The 26,854-nt window shown below is 39.7% G+C and overlaps 1 long non-coding RNA gene across 2 annotated transcripts in view; it reads right to left on the reverse strand.

The window, feature by feature from the left end:
* Nucleotides 1–26,854, reverse strand: part of LOC138832467 (uncharacterized) — a 118,311-nt gene that overhangs the window by 80,843 nt on the left and 10,614 nt on the right. For both annotated transcript variants that reach the window (XR_011373566.1, XR_011373565.1), the window contains exons 2-3: nt 24,637–24,716; nt 21,932–22,066 (exon numbers count right to left, since the gene is read on the reverse strand). This is a non-coding gene — a long non-coding RNA (uncharacterized lncRNA). The remainder of the gene's footprint in view (nt 1–21,931; nt 22,067–24,636; nt 24,717–26,854) is intronic.

The raw sequence follows: 26,854 nt of genomic DNA on the forward strand, positions 1-26,854 counted from the left end.
CAGGGAGACTGGGATCTAGAGAATGAAGGTTAGAGACCAGCACAGGCAGAGTCTGTGAGAACCTAGTTCCAAAATAACCAACCAAAAAGCAGGGCTTCAGATATGGTTCAAGTGGTAGAGGGATAGTCATGCAAATAAGCCAAGTAGCTGTGAGATTCTGAGTTCATACCCCAGTAATGGCAAAAAGAAATTAAAGGAACAAATAAAGCAAAATATAAAGTAACAGAAAACTGAGTGGTTTATGTTTCCTCTTTCAAAGAGTTTCCAATATCAATGTTCCCTGATATCATGTTACGAAAGTCCATATCTAAAGGAAACACACCAATACCTTAAGAAATCTCTAACAGAAACGTTAACTGTGTGAGGCAACAACGAAGGTGAGCAGCACTGCTCTGATTCGTGTCTGGATTCAGGGCTGCCTGGGTTGACTGGAAGAAGTCTTTAGAAGCAGGACAAGGACTGGACAGTCCTACTGTGCTCAGATCCTCGGGGCCAGCGACATGCAGAGAAAAGGAAGGAAAGAAAAACAGAAAACAAGATCAATTCTGAAATAAACCTCTCACAAAGAACCATAAACACCCCTATGAAAACACACACAGGACCTTAAAGAAAACACGAGTTAAAAATCACTCCTCTTGATGGATAGTAAATAATGTGTGCCCTCTGTTTGACTTCTCACTATTTAAAGTCACAGGACAGAAAGGAGAAACCATCAGACAAGATTCTTCACAACACAAACCTCAGATAAGACTCCAGGAATGTAGTCAGATTCAATAACTGAGGGTCAATAAAAACAATACCAATACAGATCAGAGTCTCAAAGACATCCCCCAATGCGCAAGCAGGTCTTACTGCAGGTAACACAGTGCTCTCTCACTGCAGGTAACACAGCGCTCTCTCTCTCTCTCTCTCTCTCTCTCTCTCTCACACACACACACACACACACACACACACACACACTCACAAACGGGCACTTAGTTTCAGTGACTGTGGGCAAGCTTCACTCTACTCATGTATCTGCTTCAAATCTCACATCCTTAATTCTTAGCTGTAGCAAAGTCTAGGATTGTCTCACAGCCTCAGTCGAGGTCCCCCTCTCCTCACTGAGGGACCTTCTTGGGACTCTGCTGTCTACAGGGAAACTCTGAGGGATAAGTAGGGGAAAGCTCAGCATCTTCCCATCCACTAAATTGAGAGAGTCCTGCAAGTTGTGCTCATCTTGAGGTGGATCCCTGGAACAACCATAGCAATGTGGCATTTCAGAGGAACCCCCAAATCGTGAGTCCTCACCAAGCAACAGCTCTGTATGGATTCTGAGTTCCTAGGTTGCCATGGTGATTCTCAAGCCTCTGCCACTGCCTTCTCCAGCAGCTGCTGCTCCTTGAGATCCTTTTCCTGTCTCAACTGCCTCTTTTCTTCTACCTTCCCGTGTCTGTGCGCGTGCTCAGGAGTAGATCTCTCTTGGAACCTTTCTCTCTGAATCACTTTGCCATTTGTTGACAAATGGTAGATCAAATAGGTAAATCAAATTCCCTAATGGGGCATTGTAGCCTGGTGTGCTGCACAAACTGAGAATCGCTGGGCTGAAAACAGAAAGGACGTGAGAGACAACCTGGATGTACAGCTGCAGCCTCAGCCCCAAATAAAAACTAAAGAAGGTACCTCAAAAGGCCAGGGATGCTGTGCTCCTGGCATTTTTAGAACTGGCTTAGTTCTCTTTCTGTGGAGTATATATGTGTTTTAGTATTCTGGGTTGTCTTTCTTAGAGTAAAGCAAAACCTGCCCTTTCAAGCAATGGTCTCAAGCAATCACTGGAGATGGAAACTACTCCTTGGAGAGACTGGTGCCATCTCACCAGCTGAGACTGCCCTCCTGTGGTGACTTTCCCCAAATTGTAAGTGTAAGATCTGTTCCAAAGCTCAGTCACCTAAAAGAACATCATTTTGCCACTTGGAATTGCGTGTGAAAAATAACTGGAGAACAGATTCTTGTTATTAAGTAGAACTTACCACAGAAAATCAACTTGATTCTGTTCAGTTTGTTTTAGTAAATTCCAAGGTTATATGAATGATGTGATGAAATTGGTTGGTACACAGTGCAAGTTAAATGGTGAACTTTGCAAACAGAATATCTACCTCCTAATACTTGTGGGTGGGACTTTATTTGCTATGAGTCTTTGTTATTGATCTTGAAACCAGATCATTATGAGTAGGTGCTAAATCCAATGGCCATTCTGACCGACAAAGGAAAGATGACAGGGAGAAAGAAAAGGAAGAAAAGACCATGTGAAGAAGACAGTACAGATGGAAGTTAATACAGCCATGAGCCAAGGAACACTTCAAATTACCAGAAGCTGGAAGTGGCAGGGAGCAAGAATCCACTGGAGCCTCCAGAGGAAATGTGGACCACCGACACCTCAATCTCAGATTTCTGACCTCTAGGACCTCAACAGAATAAAATCCCTTCTCTTTTTATGACAGCCAGCTTGTGACAATTTCCTACAGCAGGGAACTTAAAGTAGTTTACTCTTCTTCCTTGTACTTTTTTAGGACACAAAGGCAGCAAGTTTGGAAATGATTTAAAAACCATGGTTTTTAGTAGCATGTGTGCAAAGTCCCGGGGGCTCCTCCAGTATTCATTCAACACTACAGTGCTACTCTCTTTTTTTGCAAGGGTATTTTGGGATGGCAATTTTTTTTCATCTTGCATGTTTTTCACTAAAAATAGCTCAAGTAAAATTCCCCTTCCTGAGAGATAGGCTGTGAAGCAACAAGAATTCTGCCTAAATATGGACGTCTGCAGACTAACTCAAGCCTGGTTGAGAGAGCATAGTAAATGGAATGTTCATGCCTTGCCCATCATGCGAGGAATTCAGAAGATATGTGAACACTGAGAATAACCATGTCAGGATGATTGAAGAGATATTAATAAAGCCATTGTTCAGATCAGCAGATAATCTTGTAACTGAATCTTTGGAAGGAAGTGTACAAATACTAAAAGGCAGCAAATCTCCTCAGGAAATGTGGTGCCCACACATTGTATCACACATTTGGTTTTGCTGAATGATGCATGGAAGTATGTTTTCAATTATTCACTGACTTCAGAGTTGATCATAGGAGGTTCTATTTCATGTCAGTGTCAAAGGGAGGCTGATTTCTTTTCTCTTCACAATGAGGGTTTTTATGTCATATGAGACGAGTATGATGTGTAGATTGTGTGGCACACCATGATAGTTCCATTATAAATACAGGTGTACATATGTGTCACTAAAAGTCCACTTCTGGACCAGACATTGGTGGCTCATGCCTGTAATCCTAGCTACTCAGGAGGCTGAGATCTGAGGAGGATAGTTCAAAACCAGCCTGGGCAGGTCAGTCTGTGAAAATCTTTTTTTTGGGGGGGGGAAGGGGGGCTGGTCGGGGGGCCTGAACTCTGGGCCTGGGCGCTGTCCCTCAGCTCTGCAGCTCAAGGCTAGTGCTCTACCACTTGAGCCACAGCGCCACTTCTGGCTTTTTTCTTTTTGCTTATGTAGTGCTGAGGAATCAAACCCAGGGCCTCATGCATGCAAGGCAAGCACTCTGCCAGTGAGCCACCTTCCCAGCCCCAGTCTGTGAGAATCTTATCTCCAAATAACCACCAGAAAACTGGAAGTGGGGCTATAACTCAAGTGGTAGAGCACTAGCCTTGAGCTGAAGAGCTGAGGGACAGTGCCGAGGCCCAGAGTTCAAGCTCCACGACCAACACATACACACACACACACACACACACACACACACACACACACACACACACACACACACAAATAAAAACTAGAGCAAACAAAGGGCTATAGGCATGGTTCAAGAGTATCTACATCGTTAGCTTCTGAGTTAAGAACAAACAAATAAAAACCAGAGTACTGCTCCTCAAAAACACACAAAACAAAAAACAAACCCAAGTCTTTCTAATCAACAGACTACACAAAAATCTCCCAACTCTCTGTCCCAGCTGACTTTGCCATAATTTTCATAATGGATTGAGACTTGGCGTCTTCATTGTTCCAACTGTATCATTTGATATGCAGTGAAAGAACATGGGAAAAGTATGGACAAAGACAGAGTTTGTGGGGGAAAACCAAAAATGTTTGAAAGTATTTTCCGTATTATCCAGGTAGATAAGGGGTTCTGATCACATTCACCCTTCTTAGAGGGCTAAAAACTGTACTGGCTTAGTTCACCGTCTCTTCTACTAGCACGCATACCGGAACAAGACTTATTTTACATTCCTCACGTTCATTTCATTAATTAATTGTTCCAAAGAGTTTTAATGTGCTATTCCACATATACACCATACAGTAGATCAATCCCCTCGTTTACTTTGGCTTTCCCCAGCCTCCCTACTCCATTACTCACAAGTTTCATTTTGTCATCTTCATTCACAGATGTGATGAATTTATTCCCATCCATAAAACACTTTAAAACTATCCCCAATATCCAATCAATGTATACTATTTGTAGTGTGAATTCTGGACATACTTTTGATACATCAGAGGTTGGTAAAGAAAGAGATTAATTAAATCTCTTTAATATTCATACTTTAAATATTCAGGTATGTGACCAAAATTATCCTGAAATGACTCTAGTACTCAGCCTGAGGGTGATGAAGATAGCAGAAATCTCTGATAATCACTGAACTCCAGTTCACTACTGAGAGATTTATTGGTAGATCTCTTGGACATGGAAATTAATAGTAAAAGCTCTTCCATCTAAACTTAAGCTCCTGATTTAATTTTTTTTCTAGGATCACATTTTAGATAATTGTTTTGGTTTATTTATTTTTAGTGGCACCTAAGTAGCTCCTAAGCCATTGATTGGCCTGTCTGAAAATTTCTAGGGACTCAATTGTATCTTTCTTCTTCAGCTTTGGAAGCTGAAACATCCTTGTTGGATGTAATCTTGCCAAAATCAACCATAACAATCTGCAGACACTAGGCTTCACTGGGATCCATTGTTGAATGCACATCGCACTGATGTTATTTTTATTTAAGTAGCTGTGCTAAAGGGTTTCAAGACAAGATGTGCACAGTGATGCAGGCCAGGAAGTCAGCAAAGAAGTTTTCAATATGAGTGTCATAAGGAAGAAAGAAACTTAGAGGCCAAAGAATAATAAAAGGTGAGGCAAAATAACTTAGGAGACGGCCAAAAACTTCAAATAGACTCAAGAGAATAAATCCCAACCTCATAACAGTGGAAGAAAGCTGGCTCGTGTAAAATAGGAAATGGCAGATGGGCAATAAAAAGGTACTCCTCGGGGCATGGCTCAACTATGAACGCACCTGCCTAGCAAGGGCAAGACCCTGAATTTAACCCCCGGCAAATGCCAATAAAACAGCTAACTCTTATAACAGCTTAGAGGTAAAAAAAAAAAAAATTAGAAATCCTGTGACATGTACACAGAAGGAAGAAAGGCGACTCAATCATGGTTGACTCACCATTTTTGACATTTTGATGACATGAAGGTGTTTAGTAGAAACTGTACTTGAGATTTTTAATCTTGATTCCCACCCCCACCCCTGACACACACACCTATGTACACAGGCTGGTAATATACAGCATTATCCTCTCTTTGGATGCTGGGGAGACAGGGAAGCAACAGACATTCTATGGTGTTCTGTGTTGCCAACTGTCCTGGATATTGTATATGTGGTTTGGATCCCAATCTATCAACAACATGTCCTTCTGAGCTTCCTCTTTCCAGTTATGATGTTATATGATTCCAGTTGCTAGTCACATTCCATTTATATTGAGTTTAACTGGAAGTAAGCCTAGTGTAAATCAAGGAACATGCATATTGAGAATGTATACTGACCATCAGGACTTCTGTTGATTTCTATCTAACCTGAGTTTTCAAACCTTTGGATTCTGTCTCATGAACCAAGGGCTCCTCCACCATTTAGGCTTGGTTTCACCACACAAACAGTTCTGAACAAGTGACATACAAGCAAGTGATAGTGCTTTACTGAATGTCATAGTAAACATGCCCAAAGCATTCTTCTATTACCCTCCTAATTTTATGTTGCCCACTTTCTGCTCATTGATCAACAGCCTCCCACTGCCAAGCCTTCTCTGCCTTTACAGACCCACGGAGTCTCTGGGTATGTGAAATTTAGGTTGGGGATGCAACCGAGTGTTTACATCATGGCTTCCACGCATCTTGACCCCTTCCGGATGAAGTCCAAAAGCAATCATGCTATGAATTGAACAGCACTGAGCTTTAAAGACTGCCATGGTCTGGATGTTTTAGTGTGTCCACTAGTACTCGTGTATTTAAAGCTTATTCCCCAGAATGACAACTTGAGTGTTGGTCGAACCTTTCAGAGGAAGGACAAGGTGCTAAGTTTTATTTCTTAAATCTCATCATACTCTTTTTTATTTTTTTGTGGGTCATGAAGCTTAAACTCTGGGCCTGGGCTCTGTCCCTGAGCTCTTCAGCTCAAGTGCTCTACCACTTGAGCCACAGTGCCACTTCCAGCTTTTTCTCTTTATGTGGTGCTGAGGAATCGAACCCAGGACCTTATGCATGTGAGGCAAGTACTCTACCACTGAGCCACCTTCCCAGCCCAACATCCCAGTCAAACTATGAGGTGGAATTCCACCCTCGCTAAGAAATCTTTGGCCTTTCTTTTAAAGCTTTCAATTGGCTGAGGGGGAGGGGGAAAGCACTACAGTGTTTCTATGTTATTTAAAAATCAGCTGGTTTTAAGTATCAATCACATTTTTTTGTGTGTGTGTGTCCGGTCGTGGGGCCTGAACTCTGGGCCTGTGCGCTGTCCCTCAGCTCTTCAGCTCAAGGCTAGCGCTCTACCACTTTAGCCACAGCGCCACTTCCGGCTTTTTTCATTTTGCTTATGTGGTGCTGAGGAATCGAACCCAGGGCCTCAGGCATTCAAGGCAAGCGCTCTACCATTGAGTCACCTTCCCAGCCCCTCAATCACATTTTTAAAAACTTCACCTCCAAGAATTGGAAACAAGAGGCTTTTGGGGGGGGGGGGTTGTTTTGTTTCTCCTTTGTTGCTGTTTTTGTTTTCTGTACTTTTTGCCTTGTTTGTAAATTTAACTGTTTGGGGAAAAATAATGGGAAGGAGCCCAAATATAGAGGGACAAAGGGTGAACAAATGCAGCAGTGATACTCACTAGACACTATGTTGTAAACCAACTATACAACTTGTATGGGGAGACAAGAGAAAAAAACTGGGAGAAAGCAAGGAAAGGGGTGACACTGTCCAAAAAGAAATATAGGTCATTTCCTGTCCTAAATAACTGGAAGCTCTCAGTACATCACCTTTACAACAATAAAAAAAAATCTTCAGCACAGTAACTAGACTTGCATTTGGCCAAATAACCAGGCACCGTACCTTACCCAAGGTGAGAGCATTCACAAACGCACTCCCCTGCCTTCACTACTTTCTTATGAGTGAAGCTTCTATTAGAAATAGTTTTCATACAAAACTTTTACACCATAATATTTTGATTTTTTTTAAAGTCCTTATTGTCATAGATTATTTTCTCTTATTTCTATGTACCAGTACACGGAAACACACACCAATAAAAGAAAGGAGAATGTCTCTAAGTCAATCGACAAGATCACAAGGAGTTGGAATATGATGAAAACAGTATATCAAATGACCTTCAAGACATTTAACAAACGTGGAAAGCCAACTTGAAGAAATTAAACAGAATTTGTGTCTCACATCTTAGGACATGTTATAGATGAATAAAAGATTTTTTTTTTTTAGAAACAGAGACCGCTTCCTCACAAGCCTGGAGTTATAAACAAATTTTCTTTGTGATTCAAAATTGGGATGGCCTCACTGTAATTAAAAATTGACAAAATTGGGGCTGGGAAGGTGGCTCAGTGGTAGAGCACTTGCCTTGCATGCCTGAGGCCCTGGGTTCGATTCCTCAGCACCACATAAGCAAAAAGTAAAAAGCTGGAAGTGGTGCTGTGGCTCAAGTGGTAGAGCGCTAGCCTTGAGCTGAAGAGCTGAGGGACAGCGCCCAGGCCCAGAGTTCAGGCCCCACGACCGGACCAAAAAAAAAAAAATTGACAAAATTAAAATTTTTTGCAAAATCAGAGACATCAAAAGCCTATCAACTACAAGTGGAGTTGTGACTCAAGTGGGAGAATACCATGTAGGGCAAAAAAAGTTTAAGAGACAGCACTCTGGTCTTGTTCAAGCCCCAGGACCAGTATACAACAACAACAAAAAAGGCATATCAAGCTGGGCTGTGGTGGCTCATGCCTGTAATCTTAACTACCATAGTCAACTGAGATCTGGAGGGCTGAGGAACGGCGACAGCCAGGGCAGAAAAGTCTATGAGAATTGTTTAATATATTTTTATTGTAATGATACTATACAGAGGGGTTTCAGTTACAGGAGCAAGGTAATGAATCCATTTCCTATCAGGCATTGTTATCCTCTCCTTTGTTTTCCCCCTACCATCCCTTTCTTTCATCTCCAAAGTTATTAGTAAAAATCTGGCTTACAAAAACAAGGAAGGGAAGGGGTAACAATGATTGACAAGTAATGTACTCATTGCCTTACTCATGTAACTGTAACCCCTCAGTACAGCTTCTTAACAATAAAATGAAATTTTTAAAAATCTGGTTTACGGGAATGCCCCAAGTAGTTCTACCTTGAGAATTTCTTAAGTGGTTCATATGAAATACGAGCAACCAAACTGGGCGCTGGTGCTCATGCCTGTAATCCTAGCTACTCAATAGGTTGAGATCTGAGGATCACGGTTCAAAGCCAGCCCAGGCAGGAAAGTCCATGAGACTCTTACCTCCAATTAACCACCAGAAAAACTGGAGCTGTGGCTCAAGAAGTAGAATGCTAGCCTTGAGCTGAAGAACTGAGGGCCCCATGACCGACAAAAAAAATTTTTTTTAAATACAAGTAACCCTGTAAATAAGAACTAGAGAAGCATGTGGATTGTGTAAATATTGGCTAGCAGTAGGAATTTGCATTTGCCAGCAAATGCAGGCTAGGAAGAAAGCAGAATGATATGGAACATAACAGTCTCAAAGAAAAACTTACTTTCCCTAAGTAAAATATGGGACCAGAATCTCTGACAACTAACCACATTACCTTCGCCAGGGAATTAATAAGAAAATTCACTATCTTTCTACTGCCCAGCTATCTCATTGTGAAAGCTCCAAATGAAAGATCACAGTTAATCTTTCAAAACAAAGCTTATACTCAGATGCATAAATCCTAATGTAGACTTACTAGTAAAATGAAAGCCCAAGGAAATGTGTCCTCCAATACCAGCAATTTGGTTTTGTTGTTGTTGTTGTTTGTTTGTTTGGTTTTGGTTTTTTTGGTCGTGGGGCTTGAACTCTAGGCTTGAGCCTGTCCCTGAGCTCTTCAGCTCAAGGCTAGCATTCTACCACTAGAGCCACAGTGCCACTTCCGGCTTTTTTTGTTTATGTGGTGCTGAGGAATCGAACACAGGGCCTCATGCATGCAGGGCAAGCACTATACTGCTAAGCCACCTTCCCAGCCCCAATACCAATAATTCTACAGTAAAATTCAGTAAAAATGAAGAAGGTGAAATCTCATACAATGAGCTGAAAAGATTATGACAACAACAGCCAGTGAAACTGGAGATTTTAAGTACTTGACTTAAATAAAAGAAAACACAAATAAACAGCTAATTGACATCCAAGATAATTTAAACAGGTGAATAAAGTAAGGAAGACAAAATAGGATATGAAAGAATAAATAATGATAAAGATAAGAGCTCTTGAATGAAAATATAAACCACCCAAACTAAAAAGCTCAATGGAAAGTTTTTCTAATAGAATGAAACAAGTTGAAAAGCATATCAGGTATGAAAAAAAAATGGGAGGAATGCTTCAAACACATAAAGATGAAGGAAAATACTAAAGTAAAATTAATGAAATATATGAGACTTCTCAGACATAATCAAAAGATCAAACCAGCCAGGTGCTGGTGGCTCACACCTTTAGTCCTAACTACTCAGGAGGCTGAGATCTGAGGATCTTAGTTCAAAGTCAGCCAGGCCAGGAAAGTCCTTGAGACTCTTAACTCCAATTAATCACCAAAAAGCCAGAAAGGAAGCTTGGGTCAAGTGGTAGAATACTAACCTTAAGCAAAAAAGTTCAAGGACAGTACTCAGAACCTGAGTTCAAGCCCCAGGATCAGCACACACAAAAAAGTAAAGATCAATGATGAGAATTAAAAAAGGAGAAGAGGTACGAATTAAAGACACAGAAAGTGTATGTAATAATAGCAGAAAATAACCCAATCTTGAGAAAGAAAGGATCATTTAAGTCTGAGTTATATAACACTTAACACACAAGATATAGAAGAGATACCCTAGACATAGTATAGTTGAAATACTAAATATACAGATAAATACTGAAGGAATATTGTTTTTGTCTTGCAGAAGCAACAAAGACACAGAGCTGAGTTGGGCGTTCCATCTCAAGTTAGCTCCAAAATCATTGAGATACGCTATAGCCCAGTAAATCTCATTTGCATTGCCATATTCCCTGGCCAAGACAATGAAAGCCCAATCCACAGTAGCACTAGCTCCTCTTTGTCCTTTATCCTTCCTATCACTACACCTATAACCCAACATCACATATACTCAAGAATTATTGGCCAATTTTCATTTGTCAGTACACAATTAATGGTGTCATACTTGGTTTTCTTAGTGCCTTTGACCACATTGCTATAAAGTAAATAGAATTCAAACTCTGTGTATTATTTGTAATCCTCAAAATGTAGGAGGATTACAATCCACTGTTTCTAATCAACACCATTTGTTTAGAACTTGGAGGCTGATAACAGCTGAGTGGCTTCTCAAACAAAACACCATCTCAGACTCCCTCCATCTTTTGGCTGGCTAATAACTCCACAAACACTTCCGGATGACTTTGACTTGTTTTGTTTAAAAGTTGTGCTTTCTGATCGCTGAAGGGAGTGTGTTTATAGGTGTTGCATGATTTAAAGTGTACCGCTGGGGAAAATGACGTGCCCGTGAAACAAAGAAAACCTTGACAGAAAGTTGAAACTGATGCTGTCCAAGAACTGGGCAGTACATAGTGTTTCTGCTTGTTCTGATTCTTCTAGTGGTTTTGAGAGTTCTCTTCCCTCATTTGTTTTTGAGTATACACATCACTATGTACTGTGGCTCAGCGTCTGTTTTCTTAAAATCCAGAAGTATGAATCAGCTGTTCAACTGCTATCTACAAATTTGGTAAAGTGCTGTAGTCATAGAATATGAGTCTGTTTTCCAGGAACTACATCCTCAGGCCACCACACTGATTGATGGTCCCAATTGGGCCATGAGGCTCCTGAACTGTTCTCCATTGACATCTTCTCAATGGGAAAAGTCATATAAGTATGCACTCTTATTTATTTGGAGAGGATATGCAATGCAATGGCTTAGTGAATTGAGTACTCTTGTAGATATAAACTGTAATATAGCCTGGTGTCGGTGGCTTGCACCTATAATCCTAGCTACTCAGGAGGCTGAGATCTGAGGATCGTGGTTCAAAGCCAGCCCGAGCAGGAAAGTCTGTGACACCCTTATCCCCAATAAACCACTCAGAAAACTGGAAGTGATGCTGTGGCTCAAGTGGTAGAGCACTAGCCTTGAGCTGAAGAGCTGAGGGACACTGTTCAGGCCAGAGTTCAAGCCCCATGACTGCCAAAAAATTAAGAATAAAATAAATAAATCAATCAACTAATATAAAATATATAAAAATGTGAACGTGATATAAAATGTGAGTATAACTTAAGGATATCCTTTTAACTCTGTGAGATGTTGGTAGAAAATCCTTGTAGAATCTTATCATAAATTTAATTAGGTATCATAAAAAAAAAAAAAAGCTGAGCACGGTAGCTCATGCCTATAATCCTTACTCAGGAGGTTAAGATCTGAGGATGGCATCTCAAACCCTGCTTGGGTAGGAAATTCCCTGAGATTCTTATCTTACATTAACCACCAAAAAACTTGAAGGGAAGCAGTGGCTCAAGTGGTAGAATTCTAGCCCTGAGCAAAAAAAGGGTCAGGGACAGTGCCAGGCTCTGAGTTCAAGCTCAAGTAACAGCACCAAAAAAGGGAGATAATCAATTTAAACCCATTATAATTGATGTTGCACAAGAGGGCTGAATTCAATTTTCATATACCTGAACATGTTTGGTTTTAAAAAGCCAACAAAATAATTCATCTTCCTGAAGACATGCTGAAAACTAGAAATGCCCATAGCACATCCCATAGAAATGGCTTATTACAAAGCTAATACACATTTGATATTCTGGAATGAGGGGACAATTCCTGTTATATGAATGAAATTGTCATTTTTCAGGGGAAAAATGCTTGAGATTCTAAATTGTTAATGCTGTGATATATCACCTTGTCAAGGGCGCAAACCTATTACAGAGTAGAATTGATATGGAGTTGGATCTATCTCGAGTGCCATCAAAAAACGATATTTCTCTTTAAAATACTCTAAGAAATATTGGTATGGTATATACAAATCTTGTAGTAATGTTATTACCTTGATCTCTTCAGCTCATGTCATGGTTGCAGGGCTACCAAAATGTTATGGGGAAAAAAACCTGAAAGTCTGACTGTCTGGAGCCACTGTGACCACTAAATATACTTAGATGTCCTCAGACCACTGTTACTGTCCTGTCCTGTTGGAAATCCACTCCTCTCTATTCAGCAGTATATTTGACTCTAAATCTAGATTAAGTTTCCCAAATAGCACATACACCATTCCTACCAGTTCACACAATAATCATCTCATTGCTTAGGGTCCACCAGGAAAACAGAAACCACTCTAGCTAGGTATTCAAACAAGAAATAATACAGGGACTCTGAGATGTACAACACTATTTTAAAAGGACTAAGGGAACAAGAATCACAGAAGCCTCCATTTACATTCAGTGTCCTAAAGGGAAAGGTATTTCCATGAATATCAGAGTGAAACTGTAATTCCATCATCAGCTGATGACCATTCTTCTACCTGTTGCTGCCCCCAAAGATCAATGTCTCCTCTTGGCTTCATCATTTCTCCAATTTATATATTTGAATATGTACTCATCTTCCCCACATTCACGGTGTGGGAGAGGAATCAAGACTAGAACTTGCTAATGCAGTTAACTGGAAAATGTAATATTTAGTATTCCACCCTACAATTCATGGTAGAAATTAAAAGTACAAGGATATTGCTGTAAACCATTAGATAATATCCAGTACATCTTTCTTCCCTTTGTAGTCCAGAGACAAAACCATGCTCAAGAAATCAAGACTCATTCCTCCACAGTATCCTCAATGCTGTGATTTCCCTTCAGAGACACACTGGTTTTCTTCTGGGTTCTGGTGTACTGCTGATCTTGCTTATAATTATATCTGCTCCCCTGTGGAAATAAACCAGCAATCCCTACACCTCATCTCCCAAAGAGACATTTGTCCAGAGTTCAAATAACAATGTCTAAGCTATTGTGGATGGAAAGGTGGAGGAGGAATCATGTGGAGACATTTTCAGTAAACCCAAGATTAAACCCCTTACGTGAAAAGAATAGGTTGTGCAACACATAACAGTGTTCCAGCAACATAGCCAAGAACAATTTAAAAATCCAAAAGTGTGTGCAGTACTTCAGTATATTCCAACCCAAAGGGAATCTACAGACTAGATATGAGAGATGTGAGAGCAGCTTATTGTCTCAAGCTCTAGTCAGACATCTACCAGGATCGTGAGATAGTATTCTATGTGCGTGTGTGACTTCTATCTGAGTTGCTCATTATGGTGTGAATTACTGGTGTGCAAGCACCATTGCTTTGCTAATCATTGCATCTCTGGCACATCATACAGTATCAAACAAATAGGATTTCCATGAGTAAATAAAAGGATCAGACGGGGGTTGAAAAGTTTTCACCTGCATCTCCAGCCAGCTCCTATGCTTGCATGGTTGGCTCAGTCACTTCAAATGTCTAAAATAACATTTGCCTAAAACTTTTCTCCCCTTAACACGCCCATAGGAATCATAATGATGTGGATTTTTAAAGATAGAGAAATCCTAAGATCAAAATATCCTATGGATTTACATGGAGGTGAAAAAATGGTGGGAATAATTTTTTTTCCCTATCATGACAAATAACAATTTCGAGGCATCAGGCAACAACTACTTGTGTCTTTGCATTTGCACATTTATTTAGTAGTATTAGAGTCCTTAAATTCTTGATAATATGGGCTTTACAACAAGGACTTTTGCAAATTGTTTATTTCATATTGATATAGAACTTAAAAAGGATTAATTCTAGACGTATATATTTATATACATACACATAACTCACAATATCACTTCTCTTTCAAATTTCATGAAATAAAAAAATACTAAGAAAACATAAATTTACCTCAGTGTTGGAGGAAATAAAATGTACTCTCTGAAAACATTTGGAGGAATCTCTGAAAGTTAGTGAACAGAAAAAAAATCACATCTCAGCAGTCACTGAAAAAAATCACACCTCAGCAAAACTGAAAAAAAAATGTTCAGGAAACATACTCAGGAGAAGGCTACAGGTAGCTCAAGAAGTTCTAGAATCTGAAGGCAGCTTTGAAAAACTATGTTGATTGATCTCATCCATATGCTAACAGCTGTTAGAAAAGACATTAGAAACTAAAGTACCAATACCTAGGACCCAAGATACAATGTCCAGGTAAAAATACCCTTTTATTTACCCAGTCCCAACATAAATTCAATCAATGGGCCTCCCTGTTAATGACCCATTGGGTTATCAAGAAAGAGCACTGTAGCCAGGCACCAGTGGCTCATCCCTGTAATCCTAGCTACTCAGGAGGCTGAGAGATCTGAGGATCACAGTTGTAAGCCAACCCTGGGCAGGAAAGTCTATGAGACTCTCATCACTAATAAACTACTCCGTAAAAACTGAAGGTGCTGTGACTAAAGTGGTAGAGCGGTAGCCTTGAGCACAGAGTTGCTCAGGGACAGCTCCCAGGCCCTGAGCTCAAGCTCCAGAACTGGCAACAAACAAACAAAAAGCTGTGAGAACATCTCTTTGGGGAGAGTGGCAGTAGAATGTGTTGCTGTGTTTCCATAGATGGCTGACAACCTACAGAATGGGAAACGGTTATGTGCTGTTCATGTGACAAAGGATTCATATCCAAAATATATGAGTGACATCAAAAACTCCATAGCAAATAAGATCACTTAAAAAGGGGCATAGGATGTTAATTAGAAGACCTACAAATGGCCAGCACATTTAAGAAAAAGACTCAACTTTGTACAGCACTTTTACAATAAAATAAATAAGCAATAAAAAGACTTTCAACTTCATGAGTCATCAAGGAACTGTAAATCAAAATGTGATGAAATATCACTGCAGTTTGACTATTATTAAAAAGATAAAAAACAGTAGTAAATGCTGGTGAGGCTGTGGAGAAGAGAGAGCATTTAAACATTGTTAATAGGAATGAAAATGAGTATAGCTACTATGGAGAACAGAGGGAGGTTCTTGAAGAATCCCCAAACATCCACTATGTGATCCAGGTATCCCTGGATCCCTGCTGAGTGTATACCCAAAGGAAACACTATCAGCATATTTGATGATGTAGTACTCAGAATAAGATACAGAATCAGACAGGATTCCTTTCAACATGAATGGGAAATATGTAGTATACATACATAACTACTATCTCAACATGATATCTGTTGTGTTTAGCAAGGAAGACAAAAGGGGGAGCACGTTCTCTTGTTTGAAAACAATGCTTAAATGCCTATTTTAAACTGAAAGATATAAGCTTAAGTAGTCATTTGCGAGAAATATCTATATGAGTCATTAAAGGAAGGAAATGAGAGATCTTATTAAGATCAGTAGTTGTACCAAGTAGACGCTAATAAATGTCTTATAGAGTGAAGAAAATCTGTCTCTGAGAGTAGCAGGGAACAACAACCTTTCTCAATTGGTTCTTGGTCATTTGTGTTGGAGACAGGGAGGAAATGGATCAAAAAAGGGCTCAAATCCCAGCTTCTCACTAAGTAGCTGTACAACCTTCATTAGGACAATTACTTGGTTGGAATGATGGTTCATCTGTTGTTAAAGTGTAAAACTTAATGGCTCTTTGTAAAATTGCTATACAGCTACAGAAGCTAAACCACTCTTGGCTTATGAGAAAGGCAAAACCTGAGATTCTTGGGTTTTGTGGTGTGGTAGTGGTGATGATAGTAGTGGTGGTAGTGATCGTGGGGCTGGTAGTGATGGTGGTGGTGGTGTTAGTGGTGGTTTCCCTTCTTTACCCACTTTCTTTACAATTCGCAGCCAATCCAAACTGTGAAACAGTTGTAGGGAAAAGTCAGCCCCATCAAATTGCTATAGTTGGATTGTGTTTGCTCCAGAACCCAACAAGAACCATTATGATAGTTCATGGAGCTTAAGGCAAAGCTCTGTCAGAATCATTGAACCTTCTCATATTGAGGGGAAAAAAAGTGGTCTTATAACCCTCAAACTATAATGGGTCATACATACAAAGAATTGCGACGGGACTATAGAGAAAGCCATTGGGGTTGATTCCTCTCTTTTTTAAAAAATGCATTTTTGCATTCTACCAAGGGGTTACAAATTGACATATCCTTCCCAATGTACCTTGAGTAGACTCACCTTCCTCCGTGACTCTTGGTGTCTTTCTTAATATCAAACATAATATAATTATAAAAGGATGTGCTTGATGATTTTAAAGTTCTGTAATGTTGTCCTGCTATATTTGTATTTGTTTCATTTTTTTTCTCAAATGTTCCTCCTTACATTTCCCTTCTCACTAGTTCCAAGCCTAAGAACTGTGGGTTATCTATAGTCGGTCATTAATGTTTTAGTTCCCCTCAGTGAGTGAATATTTGAAGAAATTTGGGAATTCTTGAAGATCTGGTAGTGGCTCCCAAAAAAAGCCAACAAATAATAGGGTATAGTAAAGCCTCAAGTAAAACGAGCTGGGTATTGTTGAGAATCCATGATGTAAGGCTATACAAAGCCTTTTGTGCTGCAGAGCCAAAATGTACTGTCTAAAGAACCACCATCTAAACTTTTGACTTAAAAAATGCTCCCATCATTTAAATCCATGCTGGTTATATGTTCACGAAGTCTTTTTAGTTGGTTTTTACATAAAAAGGTTTAACGTTTTTAGGTAGAAAATCATATAAAATCCAGTTAGTCCAAATACAGGAGAATTTTTCATCTTTTGTCATTCTGAATTCCTAGTTAGTGGAGGATTTGAGAAATAGCTCCTCGGGCTTCATATATTTATTTCCCAATGATGTTTTTTTCTGGGGCTGAGGATGAAATTCATGATTTCATACCTTCCTAGGCAAATGTCCTGCCAGTGAGCTGAATTCCCAGGCCTTTTGATGATTTCTTTATAAAATCATCACAGGTCCTTATAGAGTGTTTTAGTCTTTTGCTCTTCCTTTCCCACTCTCACTACCTTCTGTGACTCAAAAGTTTTCGATGAGTTTTGCTTGACCATCTTCATTCACAGCAAATTGTTCAGTCTCTAACATCCTCTTTTCCTTCCCCCTTCCCCCAAAAAAGAAGGAAAAGAAGGATGCATATGTTCAACACACTTTATGGGCATGTGTACTTTATGGACAATAAAGTAGAACAATAATGCTTGTTGAAACTGGTTTGGAAAGGAGGAGGAGGAGTGAGAGAGGATGATGGGGGGAGGAGGCTGATCAAAGCCCATTGTATGCATACATGGAAATTTCAACATGAAACCCTCTCTTGGACAACCAATTGATGCTAGTAAAAAAATATGGTAGAAAAATATCATCACAGATCCGACTCAATATGTACACCATACTTAAGGTGCCTGACTTTAGACCCAAGTTGTTCTCACTTTAAAATGTTTGAAAGTACTGTCCTGGTTTTTAATGCATAGCAAATGATGAGAATTCAGAGGTAGAATGTAGGAAGTTCAGTTGATAGCATAATCATCACAAACCATTTTATATATATATATATATATATATATATATATATATATATATAAACTTTTCTTAAATCCTTCATTTACCTCATTCTCAGAATATGAGAAAATATTCCATTTCTCTCATGAGATCCGAATGCTTTAAAACGCATGTAGCTCTTTGACTTACTATAATTCTAACATTCTCATTTATGCTATTTTAATGTTATTATGATATATTAATTGCATTAAATGCTTTCATTGTGATATTCTCCTACATATATTGTACTTTCATCAAATTCACCCCCTCCTATTACTCTTTTTTTTTTTTTTTTGTCGGTCATGGGGCCTGAACTCTGGGCCTGGGTGCTGTCAGCTCTAGGCTAGTGCTCTACCACTAGCGCTACAGCACCACTTCCAGCTTTTTTCTGCTTATGTGGTGCTGAGGAATCAAACACAAGGTCTCATGCATGCAAGGCAAGCACTCTAACACTGAGCCACCTTCCCAGCCCCTACTCTTCCTTTTTTTCTTTACTACATACTCTTTCTTTGCAAGTTTTAGTAGACTTTGTTTGGTCATTTTTTTGTTTACAGAAGTAAGCTTGCTTTATCTTCTCAAAAAATGAACACATATACATTCAACAAGTATATTTCCTCTTTCAACAATTCCCAAAAACAACTGCTTTCCTTATATTTACAATAAAACTCTTAGAGAAGATAATGAGGCACAAGCAATGAGTATCTAAATGTAGTTTGAGTCTTACATGAGAGTCATTAATTGTTTTCTTTTCTTTGACTATCTTCCCTAAGCCCTTCTCTGAACCTACTTCAACCCCTAGATATTTGTTTCACTAACTCTTTCTAAAACCTGTTCTGATATCCATCCTTACACTATCCCAAAGTCAGAGAAGATATGGGCTCTGGAAGCAGGAATCTCTGTCTTGCTCCATGAATTAGTAATGTGATACACCAGCCTAGATTAACATGTTTGTGCCTCAGTTTCCTCATATATAGCACAATCTTTGTTTCCTCTTCTTGGAATGTTTAAATGGGTTAACCATCTAAACCATGCTGCTGCATAATAGACGTTTGGAAAATACTAGTTACTCTTCTGTAGTTTTGAAGAATTTAGAAGGAATAATAGCAATTACCAGATCTACAAATTCATACCACTGGACCATCAGAAGTCTTTATCTTAATAATCTGAAGAAAAGGAAAATAGTAGAGCATCAAATAAAAGAGAATAAAAGATGTATTTTAAAAGTAAAATCCTGCCGGGCACCGGTGGCTCACACCTGTAATCCTAGCTACTCAGGAGGCTGAGATCTGAGGATCAAGGTTCAAAGCCAGCCCAGGCAAGAAAGTCCATGAGGCTCTTATCTCCAATTAACCATGAGAAAACCAGAAGTGGTGCTGTGGCTCAAGTGGTAGAGCACTCGCCTTGAACTGAACAGCTCAGGGACAGTGCTCAGACCCAGAGTTCAAGCCCCACAACTGACCCCCAAAAAAGTAAAATCCTAAAATCCTCTATCAAATTACTACTGTATCAAAAAAAGAAAAATCCCAAGACTATTTCCCAAGCATTCTCCCCTACCTCTATGATAAGACCAGGAGCTGCTATACTACATACCAGTGACTCAACTGTCAATAAATACACTGTAATATAATCAGTTGTATTCATGTGAAGGAAAAATAGAGGAGGGATATTTACACATTCAATAGTGTTGCAAGACCTTTCCCTAACTCAATTTGCTGAGTAAAACATACATTGGTGATTTATTCCTGTTATTTTTCATGTCCATCTCTTCAGAGTTAGACATTAGAAGTTTGTTATAATGCTTGGAATGTCTTGGAAGACAAAAAATAAGAGTGCTATGGCAATTAGAAAAAAAAAGGAATATGGACAAATAATAGCAAAGAAGGTATTTTTGAGAGGTTGAATTTGGAGTCTTTATTAGAATGCCAGTAATTGCCTGTGGTCACATGTCCCCAAAAAACCTGAAGCCTCAAATGCCCAGGAGGATAGTAAAGATTAAGAGTAGAAAAACAACCTCAACAAACCACGTGAACTCCAATGGAGAGTTGAAGTGGATGCCCTGGTGACCTGAGGAGAGTCAGGAGACATGTGGCAGGGCACAAAATGGTGGTTGAGGTGGTCAGGGCCTACAGAGGGTCATGGTCAGGGGGCAGGGTCACAGGGAACTTGAAAGTTCAAAGAGTCTCACAAGCTCATGGCATAGGTCTGGCAGGTCCTATTGTCTAAATCCCTGCCTCTAGAAACCAGATATGCTCATCATCTGGGAGTGGAACTTCACCTTCATCCAAGATGGCAAAAGTTAGACCCAATATCTATATTTCAGTTTGTTCCCTTTTCATGGACATTTTTCCTACTGCTGAATTCCAATCATCAGATTAGACACAGTCTGAAAAGTCATTTTTCTACTTGATATTATAGAAGAGTCAGTGGGTTTAGAAGCACTTCAGGAGGTACCCTATATTTCATCTGGGAATAAAGAAAATAAAGCATTTTCCATTCCCCTCCCTCATAATAATTTATCTAATGGTAACGGGTCAAATGAAGCAGGAAAATGAGGTAAAATTTTAATTATTTGGCAATAGTACCCTATATCTTATTAAGATATTAAAATACCTACCATTTAAATCACAAATCATATGAAATAGTCACTTGTCTTTAAAATGCTTGCTATCTTGGATCCCATTCTACAAAGACATTATAAGAGACCAACTGCAGCAAAGGTTTTATAGAACATTTGTGGAATAAAGTATGCGAGGAATTTCTCTAGTTTATTTCCTTATAATGAACCACACCATAAAAGTGGTTGCAGTACATTTTTATACATATAAATGTCCCTGGGCCCTTGTAATTGTGGGGTTATTAGACTGGCCTTGCTGTGAAAAAAAATGGTGAGGAATTCCAGCTGGAACCATTCCTTTATCCCAATTGTTCCTGGAGGTTGTGCTTAATTAACTGGCTGAACTGCTCTAATTAGCATAAAAGTCTGTCCCTTCCAGATTTGCTACAGAAGACATCAGAAAAGCCAATCACAGTTTGGAAGAATGTTTCTCAAATATAGCATTCCAATTGAAGGCCAATCCCAGGAAACAATGTCCATTCAATTTTCTCCTCCACCCCCCAACGTGTTTGTGTGCTGTTTGCTGACAACTGTAACATGTTTGTAGTACAAATAGTACTTTGGATTGGGGGTTTAAATGGGTTCAGGCTCTCTCATGTGGCTGGAATGTTGGCATGGCTCAGAAAGCAAAAGTTAACACAAGGAAGGAAAGTTGGTTCCTCCAGAAAGAGATGGCTATCTAGCTTGACAAATGCACTGTAATGTGAACAGGGCCAGAGGGCTAATTGTGTGAAGTGATTGCTCTGGGCTTTTGCTTGTCTTGGACCTGTAGCCTTTTGCTGCACACAGGGTGGGCCTTGTTAAGCTGTTTTTACATCCAAAGACTTTTGATGGTTTTGTATCCAAAGACTTGGTTACAGATTACTATTTTCAGCAAGAAAGCTCAAAGGGTCTGGGGGGCTTTCGTTTCTGATGCAGTAGTAACACTTAGCCAACTCAATGGGTCATTGTTTGCTGAATTTAAATCTAGAAGTTACATCCCAACAGGAAAAAAAAAAAGTAATGGAATAGTAGCATTGATTTTACAGGGAAGTCTGCTAATTTCTCTTGGCAGGTACTTTTTTGAAAGCCTACATTAGATATCTATCTCCAGTGAGAAACCAGGCTGTCTTATCTCCTAATCTGAAATGCAAGCCTATCTTCCTACCGTTGGGGCATTTTCCAACTGGATAAGGATGTGAACACTGTGGAGATGTGTGTCTCATTGCTTTGTCTATGTAAGGCTGAAGAAAAGCACTGATGGGGCTGGAAAGGTGGCTCAGTGGTAGAGTACTTGCCTTGCATGCATGAGGCCCTGGGTTCGATTCCTCAGCACAGAAAAAGACGGAAGTGGTGCTGTGTCTCAAGTGGTAGAGTGCTTCCCTTGACCTGAAGACATGAGGGACAGCGCCCCAGGCCCAAGAGTTCAAGCCCTACAACCGACCAAAAAAAAAAAAGGCACCAATGATTTTAAAGTTGTTCCAAATCCTACACCTAAGTGTTCTACAATCTAGGGGCTAAAACATCACTGTAATTCAATTGACAGAAATCAACAAACCTCATTCACAGAATGCCCCTCTCTACCAATCCATATGCTATATACATGATGTGCAAAAATAAATGTCAGAGTTGAAGGTTTATAAAAGCGACCATATCTGCCAACTGTCTCCATTACAGCCCACCCCGTAACCCTGTGTGCTAAGCAGATTCCTGAATCTGACTCTAGATCTACTTACCCAGATGGAAGAGGGGTAGCTAATTTTACATCTCACAATTTCCCTGATGACATATAGAAATTATTATAGACCCCTGATTCTCAAACTTACCTGTACTTTTGTATGGTGAATTTAAGACTATTCAGATTCTTGTACCTACCACAGCAAACCAATTAAATCAGACCCTTATGGTGAAGGGAAAACCTTCACATGAGCTCTTGTTGCTGGTGGATTTTCTTTTTAAAGATCCCCAGGTGACTTTAATGAACAGCCCAAACTAAGAACCAGGGTTCCAGGTGGGATGGAGAATGACGAAATGGGTGGCATTGATCAAGATGTATTGTATTCATAAACTGTTCTATTGAGTGGCAGCTTTTTTTTCTTTTTCTTTTTCTTTTTTCTTTTTGTCGGTCATGAGGCTTGAACTCTGCACCTGGGCGCTGTCCCTGAGCTCTTCAGCTCAAGGTGAGTGCTCTACCACTTGAGCCACAGCACCGCTTCTGGTTTCCTGGTGGTTTATTTGGTTTATAAGCGCCTTACGGGCCTTTCCTGCCCAGGCTGGCTTTGCACTAAGATCCTCAGATCTCAGCCTCCTGAGAAGCTAGGATTACAGGCATGACCCACGGGAGCCCAGCGAGTGGCAACTGTTTTGTACAACTTAAAGATAAGTTCTAGACTATAAATCCAACAGAAATGTGAAAGAGGAAGGAGTAACTTCCATCTGGTATGGTCAGATACTTTTGATTTCTTCTCATATCTTGCAAAAGACATTATGTTCTCTTTGGAACAGTGTTTGTGTATTGGTTTGTTGTTAGTAAAATGGCATATTTATGCAGTATCCATCCAAGAAATAGAATGTTTTTATAGACACCATTGGATCTCATTTATCCTTAATCAATCCTCTGTGATTGAATTAGAAAAAAATGTATTACTACCCAGTTACAGATGAAGCAAATAACTAATACTTTGCTTGATATCACACAGCAAGTTCATTCTAAGAACTAGACTGTCTAGTTTTTTTAAAGCAACCCTGGTTCAAATGAAAGCACCCAAATGCTTCAAGTTATTCAGACATATAGTTTGCATCTCCTCATCTTATAATTTCATAATTACAGAATTATGTTCTTTTCAGCATTCCTTTCTTTTGGTTGTAAAGGAGAGAATCTCCTAAAGAATAAATAATACCCTTTTGATTTCACCATTTCACTGTATATCAGCAATACTGAATGAATGAATTATTTAACCAACATTCCCTTCCCAGTAAAATTCTCAGTTCTGCGCAAACCTGGACATTTTGGGTATAAATAGTGTTTGAAGATCTATGTAGGAATAGAGAAAATAAAGCTGACCAGGAAATTGATAAACAAGACTATCGTTAGGCAGGGAATGAGACTCTACCTACCAAGATGGATAGATTGGCTTTAGACTTTGGGGGTGTACAGTTTACAATAAACCCTCCTGGAAGACTGATTAAACCATAGCTCACTGCCCCAGCAGTTGCTGATACAGTAAACCTGGAGAGGAGGCTGAGAGTTTACAACTCTGATACATCCTTCCATACTGCTGATGCTATTAGACCCAGGAACACACTAGGTAACAAGCAGATTCCAACTGAGCAATGGTAGCAGCTTAGGCAGTGTCTCAACACTTGAGTAATAGACTGTAAGCTGGGATCCAAAGACAGCACCCAAGGCACTAAGCAAATCTGAACTGATATGGGAAGTAACCAGCTAGGAGAAACTGAAGTATATAAAAAGAACAAGACTTCCATCGTAAATATGTATGACTAAGACCTGTCTTTTTATAAGAATATATTAATTATACTAAGCACTTTCCCTGTGAAATTTCCATACATGAACATAATGTTCTTCAAGTAATTTAATTTCCTTGATACTCTTTCTTATCCTCTACTTTTTTTCTTTTTTAATAATAAATGTAGTTAATTGTTCTAATTCCATATAGTAACAAGATCTTTCAACTGGACAAAGGTATAAGGTAGAGATCTTGAACTTAGAATGTTGGTAAAATTCAGTGCTGGGACAGCCATCCAAGGCAGAGGATGGCACAGATTCAATGTCTAATCACTGGAGTTACAGAACTAAGAATTTGGAATGGTGGGGGGCGGATAAAACTAGGGCCCTTGTTATTTCTCATCAGGTGCTCTACTACTTGAGCCATGTTCCTCAGTTCTTTTTCTTTTAGGGTCTTATGCTTTTTGCCTAAGCCAGCCCTGAACCATAATCGCCTTTACTACACCCTCCTGCCTATCTGAGATTTCAGGCACATACCTACTCACTCAGCTTGCAGAAAGAGATGATGCCAGGCTGGCCTCACATTGTGGTCTTCTCCATCTCCCTCTCCTCAGTATCTGAAATTACAGATGAATTAGAAATTCTTAAATATCCCCTAACAAGAATAAAACCAGGATGGCCAACCATTCTGGTTTCCAATGACTTTCTTGATTTTTAGCACCAAAAGTCTAGAACCTAGGAAACTCAGTCCCCGGACAGCTGGTCATGCCAGAAGGGATTGCAGGAGCCTGGAGCCTAGATGCAAGTGACTGTCCATAAAAGGGGAACCCATGAGTGAGAAGAGGAGGAACAACAGACAGGAGAGGGCCACGATTCTGATGATAATGCATGGCCTTCAAGAGAAGTTAAAGAGAGAGAGAGAGAGAGAGAGAGAGAGAGAGAGAGAGAGAGAGAGAGAGAGAGAGAGAGAGAGAGAGAGAGAGAGAGAGAGAGCACCTAGCAATATGGTCTATAAATGCTAAAATGCATTGACTTTAAATGGAAAAAAAAAACCATGTTACATGACACCACATGCCTGTAGTTTTCTCTAAACACCTTGAAGTGGAAAAGTTCAGCACAAATGGAGCAAGCCAGACAGCCCATAGATGGAAGTCACTCTCAGTCCCTTTTCCACAACCATCACAAATACTTAGCATCTCATTAAGTATATCCTTTAAAGGACCATGATAAGCAAACACACTGTAGGAGGGGGGAAAAATGTAAATATTTCTAAAATATCCCGTGTTCTTTCAGTTTTCCCCTAAAAATAACAAAAACAGCTAAGTGAAATCAACACATATTTCAAAATGATTATAACATTAATAGTACATTTAGATAGGAGAAAGAATCTCCGGTGGGAGTGTGAACTTCATTTGAGATCTTAGTGTCATCAGCTAGCGTGGCAGAGCCATTTCAAATCAATTCCACAACCAAATTCCAGATAATATTCCACCAAGAGGACGAGCACAAAGGCCAGTACCTTACCAACAGTCCCACATGCTGAAAGTGCTTGTCCCTAAAGCTATCCATATATGGTATAAAATCAAATTGATAGCTGGGTGCCAGTGAACTCATGCCTGTAATTCTAGCTACTCAGGATGCTCAAACCTGAGGACCAAGGAGTGAAGCCAGCCTTGACAGTAGTCTGTGAGACACATCTCCAATAAATTACCCAAAAGCTGGAAGTAGAGCTGTGGTTCAAATGGTAGAACACTAGGTTTGAGCAAAAAAGCTCAGGGACAGTGCCCACATCTTGAGTTCAAGTTCCAGGACTGGCACCAAAATAAATAACTTGATAACAGTAAGTTCCAACAGTAATAAGGATCATCACCAAGGAAAATAACCTAAAATAATCAAAAGGCAAACATGGAACTAAGCCAGCCTCCCAGGAGCATACTGCATTACTCAACAACAAATGGGTCCCATCACACTTGATACAGTCATTATGATAATGCTTTTCTGACATTTTTCTGATGTGGTGGGTTATGAAGAAGACTGCAGGCCTCAAGTGATGGACATAAATAGATTTGGTACAATTGTGCCTGGCTCCAGAAAACAAGGGTTTAAACCCCCTGATATAGTAAGCAGTGAAAAAGAGGAAAAGAGGCAGCAGGAGTTGAATGTACATATTGGGCTTGGCCATGTCCCCCTCACAGACAGAGGTTTTAGGCTAAAGTGATGGGAATGCATTTGAGTGACTTGTTCCTCTCCACTAAGGTGAGAAAGTGGAGAATAAACTGGGTAGCAAAGACTATAGGAGACTGCACCATTTACTAGGCTCTAAGATTGGCTAGGGAACCACTACACCATTGCAGCACCAGCTCTTAAAAGAAAGTAAAGGCCTCTAGGTGTTTCTGAATGGAGAGGCTCCTGGACACCAAGCACGTCAAACAGGCCTCGACTGACTCTAAAGCACTGGGTTTAGGGCATCCTTGGGTTGTCAATCTTCCAAATTTCTAAACTGACTAAGAAAAGTTTGTCACTGACCAACTGACATCATGCACGCCCTACCTGTTCCCTTTCTAGGATCCTTTAACGTTTCCCAATCAACTAACACCTTGTAAATACCTGTCTCCATCTCTCCATTAAAATCTCTTTTGATTTTCTTTATGCACTTGGACCTAGCATAGCATCTCTTCAGAAAGTTCAGGAAACCTAAAGTTTGAATTAAATATATTGAGTTCAGGTATGCTGAAAGTCTGTGCCTCAATTCGGT

The sequence above is a fragment of the Dipodomys merriami genome, unplaced genomic scaffold, assembly GCF_024711535.1.
Source record: "Dipodomys merriami isolate MVZ:Mamm:240054 unplaced genomic scaffold, mDipMer1.0.p SCAF_2, whole genome shotgun sequence".
Classification (NCBI taxonomy): domain Eukaryota; kingdom Metazoa; phylum Chordata; class Mammalia; order Rodentia; family Heteromyidae; genus Dipodomys; species Dipodomys merriami.